The sequence below is a fragment of the Xenopus tropicalis genome, chromosome 8 (assembly GCF_000004195.4).
Source record: "Xenopus tropicalis strain Nigerian chromosome 8, UCB_Xtro_10.0, whole genome shotgun sequence".
NCBI classification, from domain to species: domain Eukaryota; kingdom Metazoa; phylum Chordata; class Amphibia; order Anura; family Pipidae; genus Xenopus; species Xenopus tropicalis.
In genome coordinates this window covers 13,360,744-13,369,206 of record NC_030684.2, presented here as the reverse complement: position 1 = coordinate 13,369,206, position 8,463 = coordinate 13,360,744, and positions in this window count along the sequence as shown.

The following is an 8,463-nucleotide window of genomic DNA, read 5'->3' as shown; positions in this document are numbered from 1 at the left end:
TGTTTGTGCCTCTGGTACTGGGAATGCCAGGGGGCTTAAGGTGCCACAGACAGTCACTCATTTATTGGGCTGGGGGGTGGCTTTTCCTCTGGGTAGGTGAATGCCAGGGGGCTGTAAGTGCCTACAGACAGTCACTTTTTATTGGCTGGGGGGCTGTTTTGTGCCTCTGGGTACTGTGGAATGCCAGGGGGCTGTAAGGTTCACAACAGTCACTATTTTGGCTGGGGGGCTGTTGTGCCTCTGGTACTGGAATGCCAGGGGGCTGTAAGGCTGCCACAGACAGTCACTATTTATTTGGCTGGTGGGCGCTCGTATGCTCCTTTTGATGGTACTGGGGAATCGGCGGCTGTAAGGTGCCACAACAGTCACTATTTATTGGCTGGGGGGCTGTTTGTGCCTCTGGTACTGGGAATGCCAGGGGCTGTAAGGTGCCACAGACAGTCACATTTTATTGGGCGGGGGGGCTGTTGTGTGCCTCTGGGTACGAATGCCCAGGGGGGCTTGTGGTGCCACAGACAGTCACTTATTATTGGCTGGGGGGGCTGTTTTGCCTTCTGTACGGGAATGCCAGGGGCTGTAAGTGCCACAGACAGTCACTAATTTTAGCTGGGCTGGGGGCTGTTTGTGCCTCTGTGGTACGTGGAATGCCAGGGGGGCTTTAAGTTGCTACAGACAGTCACTTTATTGGGATGGGAGGCGTTATTGTTTCCGTGTACTGGGAATGCCTAAGTTCTGTATAATGTTGCCTTATCTAGACTCAGTCTACTATTTATGGGTTAGCTTGAAGAGAGAGATAAAAGCCCCATGCCCATAAATAGTGGACTATCTGTGGCACTTAAGCCCTGGCATTCAGTACCAGAGGAACAAACAGTCCAGCCCAATAATAGTGACTGTCTGTGGAACTTACAGCCCCTGGCATTCCCAGTACAGAGGAAAAAAGCCCTAGCCCAAATAGTGACTCGACTGTGGCACCTTACAGCCCCTGGCATTCAGGTACCAGAGGCAAACGCCAGCCATAAATGTGACTGTCTGTGACTTCCAGCCTGTGATTCCAGTAACCCAGAGACACAAACAGCCCGCCCAGCTCATAAATAGTGACTGTCTGTGCACTTACACGCCCTGGCATTCCGAGTACCAGAGAACACAAACAGCCCCCAGCCAATAATAGTGACTGCTGTGACCTTACAGCCCCTGGCATTCCAGTACCAGAGACACTAACAGCCACCCCAGCCAATAAATATGATGTCTGTGGGACTTAACAGCCCCCTGGCATTCCAGGTACCAGAGGCAAAACAGGCCTTCTCCATGCAATAATAGTGACTGTCTGTGGACCTTCAGCCCCTGCATTCCCCAGTACACCAGAGACACAAACAGCCCAGCTAATAAATAGTGGACTGTCCTGTGCACTTAAGCCCCCTGGATTCCAGTACAGAGACAACAAACAGCCCAGCTAATAAATAGTGATGTCTGTGGCACTTAAGCCCCTGGATTCCAGTACCAGAGGCACAAACGCCCCCACCTAATAAATAGGTGACTGTCTGTGGTATTTACAGCCCCCTGATTCCAGTACCAGAGGAACCCCCCCCAAGCATAAATAAGTGACTGGCTGTGGTTCTTACAGCCCTGGCATTCCATACCCAGAGGAAAAACCCCCCCCAGCCAAATAAATAGTGACTGTCTGTGGGCACTTACAGCCCCTGGAATTCCAGTACAGAGGACAACAGCCCCCAGCCAATAAATAGTGATGTTGTGCACGCTTCCACTCCTGGCATTCCAGTACCGCAGAAGGCACAAACAGCCCCCAGCAAAAAATAGTGATTGTCTGTGGACCTACAGCCCCCCTGGCATTCCAGTACCAGAGTAAAAACAGCCAGCCCAAAAAATAGTGATTTGTTGTGGCACCTTACAAGCCCTGGCATTACCAGTACCCAGGTAACAAAAAGCCCCCCAGCTAATAAATAGTGGACTGACTGTGGCACCTCAGCCCCTGGCATTCCGGTACAAGGGAAAAAACCCCCCAGCCCAATAAATAGTGGCTGTTGTGGCACCTACAGCCCTCCTGGCATTCAGTACCAGAAGGCAGAAAAAGCCCCCCAGCCCAATAAATTGTGACTTCTGGTGGCACCTTACACCCTGGCATTCCCAGTACCCAAGAGGAACAACCCCCCCCCCAGCCAAAAAATATGATTGTTGTGGACCTAAGCCCCCTGCATTCCAGTATCCGAGACACAAACAGCCGCCAGCAATAAATTAGTGACTGTCTGTGGCACTTACAGCCCCTGGCATTCCCAGTACCAGAGGCACAATACAGCCCCCCGCAACCTAATAAATAGTGACTGACTGTGGCTCACTTACAGCCTTGGCATTCCAGTACCCAGAGGCACAACAGCCCCCAATAAATAAATAGTGAATGTCTGTGGCATCTTAAGCCCCCTGGCATCTCCCAGTACCAGAGGAACAAACACCCAGTCCAATAAATAGTGAATGTTGTGGCACCTTACAGCCTGGATTCCCAGTCAGAGGCACAAACAAGCCCCCAAGCTATAATAGTGACTGACTGTGGGCATCTTAAGCCCTGGCATTCCAGTACCCAGAGGCACAAAACCCCCCACCATAATAGTGATGTCTGTGGACTTAAGCCTGGCATTCCAGTACCCAGAGGCACAAACAGCCCCCGCCAATAAACTAGTGACTGTCTGTGGCACTTACAGCCCCTTGTGCATTCCAGTACCAGAGGCACAAAAGCCCAGCTTATAAAGTGATGACTGTGGCACCTTACAGCCCCTGACATTCCAGTACCAGAGGCAAAAAGCCCACCAGCTAAATAGTGACTGTCTGGGCACTTCCGCCCCCTGGCATTCAGTACCCAGAAGACATCAACAGCCCAGCAATAAATAGTGATGTTTGTGGCACTTACAGCCCATGGCATTCCAGTACCAGAGGCAGCAAACAGCCCCCAGCCCAATAAATAGTGACTGTTGTGGCACCTTATACGCCCTGGCATTCCCAGTAACCGAGACACAAACAGCCCACAATAACTAGTGATGTCTATGGACTTACAGACCTGGCATTCTATAGTACCAGAGGCAAAAAACAGCCCCCAGCCCAATAAATAGTTACTCGTCTGGTGGCTTAAGGCCTGGCAATTCAGTACAGAGGTCACAAACAGCACCCAACAAATAAATAGTGACTGTCTGTGGCACTTCCACCCCTCTGGCAATTCCAGTACAGAGGACAAACAGACCCCAGCCAATAATATGAACTGTCTGTGCACTTACAGCGCCTGGCATTTCAGTACCAGAGGACAAACAGCCCCCCAGCCAAATAAATTAGTGACTGTTGTGGCACCTTACAGCCCCCTTGGGCATTTCCAGTACAAGGCAGGAAAAAGCCAGCCCAATAAATTGTGACTGTTCTGCACCTTCCAGCCCTGGCATTCATACCCAGAGACACAACCAGCCCAGCCAATAATAGTGATGTCTGTGGAACTAGGCCCTGGCTCCAGTAACAGAGGGCACAAACAGCCCCCAGCCATAAATTAGTTTTGATGACTGTGGGACTTACAGCCCTGGCATTCCCAGTACTCAGAGGACAAAAGGCAGCGCAATAAATAGTGACTGTCTGTGGCACTTACAGCCCTGGATTTCCAGTACCTCAGAGAACAAAACACCCCAGCCCAATAAATAGTGACTGTCTGTGGATTAAAGCCCTGGCATTCCCAGTACCAGAGACACAAACAGCCCCCAGCCAATGAAATAGTGACTGTCTGTGGAGCTTACAGCCCCTGGCATTCTAGTACCCAGAGGCACAACAGACCCCAGCTAATAATAGTGATGACTTGTGCAGCCTTACAGCCCCTGGCTTCCAGTACCAGAGGAACCCCCCAAGCCAATAAATAGTGATTCTGTGGTATCTTACAGCCTGGCATTCCAGTACCTAGAAGGACAAACACCCTCAGCAATAAATAGTGACTGTCTGTGGACTTACGCCCTGGCATTCCCAGTCCCAGAGGACAACAGCCCCCAGCCCAATAAATAGTGATGTCTGTGGCCACTTAACGCCCTGGCATTCCAGTAACCAGAGGCACAAACAGCCCCCTCAGCCCAATAAATAGTGACTGTCTGTGGAACCTTACAGCCCCTGGCATTCCCAGTACAAGAGGCCAAACAGACCCCCTCCAGCCGCAAAATAGTGATGTCTGTGGCACTTACAGTCCCTGGCATTCCAGTACCAGAGGCACAAACAGCCCTCAGCCAATAAATAGTGACTGGTCTGGTGGCAGCTTTACACAGCCCTGGCATTCGCAGTACAGAGGCAAAACAGACCTCCAGCAATAATAGTGATGTCTGTGACCTTACAGCCCTGGCATTCCAGTACGCCGAGGCACAAACAGCCCCCCAGCCAATAAATAGTGTGTCTGTGGCACTTACAGCCCCTGGCATTCCCAGTACCAGAGGCACAACACCCCAGCCCAATAATAGTGGACTGTCTGTGCATTACAGTCCCTGGCATTCAGTACCAGAGGACAAACGCCCTCCCAGCCTCAATAATAGTGATGTCTGTGGAATTACAGCCCTGGCATTCCCAGTAACAGAGGACAACAGCCCCCAGCCCAATAAATAGTGACGTCTGTGGACCTTACAGTCCCTGGCATTCCACTACAGGGCACAAACAGCCCCCCAGCCAATCAATAGTGATATCTGTGGCACCTTAAGCCCTGGATCAGTAACCCAGTGGCACAAACAGCCCCCCCAGCCCAATAATAGTGACTATTGTGGCAATCCTTACAGCCCGGCATTCCCAGTACCGAGGAACAAAGCTCCCAGCCAATAAATAGTGACTGCTGTGGAACTTACGCCCCTGATTCAGGTACCCCCAGAGGAAAAACAGCCCCAGCCCAATTAAATAGTGACGACTGTGGGCACTTAAGGCCCTGGCACATCACCCGTACGAGGCACAAACAGCCCCGCGCAATAAATAGGTGACTGTCCTGTGGACCTTCAGCCCCTGGCATTCAGTACCAGAGACACAAACAGCCCCCAGCCAATAAATAGTTGACTGTTGTGGCACTTACAGCCCCTGGATCCGAGTACGACAGAGACACAAAACAGCCCCAGCCCATAAATAGTGACTGTCTGTGGCACTTACAGCCCCTGGCATTCAGTACCCAGAGACAAAACAGCCCCCACCTAATAAATAGTGACTGTTGTGGACCTTAGGCCCCTGGATTCCAGTACCAGAGGCAAACAGCCCTCCAGCCAAGATAAATAGTGACTGTCTGTGGCACTTCCAGCCCCCTGGAATTCCAGTACAGCAGAGAACAAACAGCCCAGCTAATAATAGTGGACTGTCTGTGCACTTACAGCCCCCTGGCTTCCAGTACCAGAGACACAACAGCCCCAGCTATAAATACGTTGAGTCTGTGGACGTTACAGCCATGGCATTCCCAGTACAGAGGCACAAAAAGCCCCAGCCTAATAATAGTGACGTCTGTGGTATTACAGCCCCCTGGCTTTCCCAGTACCAGAGGAATCAACCTCCCCCAAGCCAATAAATAGTGACTGTTGTGGTATCTACAGCCCCCTGGATTCCATACCAGAGGAAGAAACACCCGCCCCAGCCAATAAATAAGTGCTGGGTCTGTGGCACGTTAACAGCCCTGGATCCCAGTACCAGAGGAAAAAACAGCCCCAGCAATAAATAGTGATGTCTGTGCACCTTCACCACTGGCATTCCAGGTACAGAGGCAAAACAGCCCAGCCCAACAATGTGATTTTGTGGAACTTAAGCCCCTGGATCAGTACCAGAGTAACAACAGCCCCCAGCCCAAAAAATAGTGATTGTCTGTGGACTACAGCCTCCCCCTGATTCCAGTACCAGAGTTAACAAAATGCCCCCCAGCTAATAATAGTGCTGACGTGGGCACTTCAGGCCCTGGCATTCCGAGTACCAGAGGAACAAACACCCCCAGCCCAATAAATAGTGACTGTGTGCACCTTACAGCCCCTGGGCTTCCCAAGTACCAGAGGCAGAAAAGCCGCCAGCCCAATAAATTGTTGACTTTCAGTGGCACCTAACAGCCCCGCTGGCATTTCCCAGTAAAGAGAACAACCCCCCCCAGCAAAAAATAGTGATTGGTCTGTGGGACCTTAAAGCCCCCTGGATTCGCAGTACCCAAGAGACACAAACAGCCCCCCAGCCCAATAATAGTGACTGTCTGTGGCACCTTATACAGCCCCTCTGGCATTCCAGTACAGGGCACAAACAGCCCCAACTAAAAATAGTACTGACTGTGGACCTTACAGCCTGGCATTAATTCCAGTACCCCCAGAGGCACAACAAGCCCCCAACTAAATAAATAGTGATGTCTGTGGCATCTTACAGCCCCCTGAATTCCCAGTACCAGAGGACAAACACCCCCCAGCCCAATAATAGTGACTGTTGTGGCACTTACAGCCCCCTGGCATTCAGTACCAGAGGCACAACAGGCCCCCCAGCCTAATAAATAGTGACTGACTGTGGGCAACTTACAGCCCCCCTGCATTCCCAGTACCAGAGGCACAACAGCCCCCCAGTCCAAATAAATAGTGACTGTTGTGGCCTACAGCCCCCTGGATTCAGTACAGAGGCACAAACAGCCTCCAGCCCCATAATGTGACTGTCTGTGGACTTACAGCCCTGGCAATTCCAGTACAGAGGACAAACAGCCCCCCCAGCTTATAGAATAGGTGAATGGACTGTGGCACTTACAGCCCTGAATCCAGTACCCCAGAGGCACAAAACGCCCTCCCAGCAATAAATGTGACTGCTGTGGACTTTACAGTCCCTGGATTCCAGTACCAGAGGACAAAGCCCCCCCAGAGCAATAAATAGTGAGTGTCTGTGGACCTTACAGCCCGCTGGCATTCAGGGTTACCAGAGCAACAACCCCCCAAGCCAATAAGAGTGGATGACTGTGGACTTTACAGCCCCCCCTGGCATTCAGTAGGCAGAGGAACAACCCCCCCCAATGCCAATAAATTATGTGGATGTCTGTGGATCTTACAAGCCCCTGGCATCTCCAGTATCAGAGGAACAAACACCCCAATGCAGCCAATAAATAGTGCTGTCTGGTGGCACGCTTCAGCCCCTGGATTCCCAGTACAGAGGAACAAACAGCCCCCCCCAGCCCAAAATAGTGACTGTTGTGACGTTCACCCCTGGCATCAGTACAGAGCAAAACGCCCTCCAGCCAAAAATAGTGAATTGTCTGGGACTTACAGCCCCCTGGATTCCAGTACCCAGAGTAAACAAACAGCCCCCAGCCAAAAAATAGTGATGTCTGTGGCACTTAAGCCCCCCTGGATTACCAGTACCCAGAGTATCAAAAGCCCCCAGCTAATAAATAGTGACTGACTGTGGCACTTCAGCCCCCTGGAATTCCGAGTACCAGAGGAACAAAAACCCCCACCCAATAAATAGTGACTGTCTGTGGCTATCTTACAGCCCCTGGCATTCAGTACTCAGAGGCACAAAACAGCCCCCTGCGCCTAATATAGTGGACTGAGTGGTGGCACTTCAGCCCCCCTGGCATTCCCAGTCCGAGACACAAAAGCCCCAGCCAATAAATAGTGACTTGTCTGTGCATTTCAAGCCCTGGCATTCCCAGTACAGAGGAACAAAAGCCCCCCCAGCCAATAAATAGTGATGTCTGTGGGAACCTTACAGCCCCCTGGCATTCCCATACCCCAAGGCACAACAGGCCCAGCCCAATAAATAATGATTCTGTGGCACTAACCCCCTGGCATTTCAGTACCACAGAGGCCAAAAGGCCAGCCAATAAATAAGTGACTGGGTCTGTGGCACTTCAGGCCTGGCATTCCCGTACCAGAGACAAACAGCCGCCAGCCCAATAAATGTGGACTGTCTGTGGCACTTTACAGTCCCTGGCATTCCAGATACCCAGAGGAACAACAGCCCCCAGCAAATAAATAGTGACTGTCTGTGGACCTTACAGTCTGGGCAATTCCAATACCAGAGGCACAAACGCCCCCCGAGCCAATAAATAGTGACTATCTGTGGCACACTTATAGCGCCCTGGGCATTCCAGCCCAGAGGCAAAACAGCCCCCTAACCCAATAATAGTGGATGTCGTGGCCCTTAGCCCCGGCATTCCCAGTACAGAAGACACATACAGCCCCCCATGCCCGAGCCAAATAAATAGTGACTGTCTGTAGCACTTACAGCCCTGCCAATTTCCCAGTACCTAGAGGAACAAAAGCCCCCAGCCCAAAAATAGTGATTGTCTGTGCCTTACAGCCCTGGCATTCCCGCAGTAGCCAGAGGAACAAACACCCCCCCACCCAATAAATAGTGATGTCTGTGGCACTTAAAAGCCCTGGCATTCCAGTACCAGAGACACAAACAGCCCCCCCAGCAATAATAGGTGACTGTCTGTGGCACTTACAGCCCCTGGCATTCTAG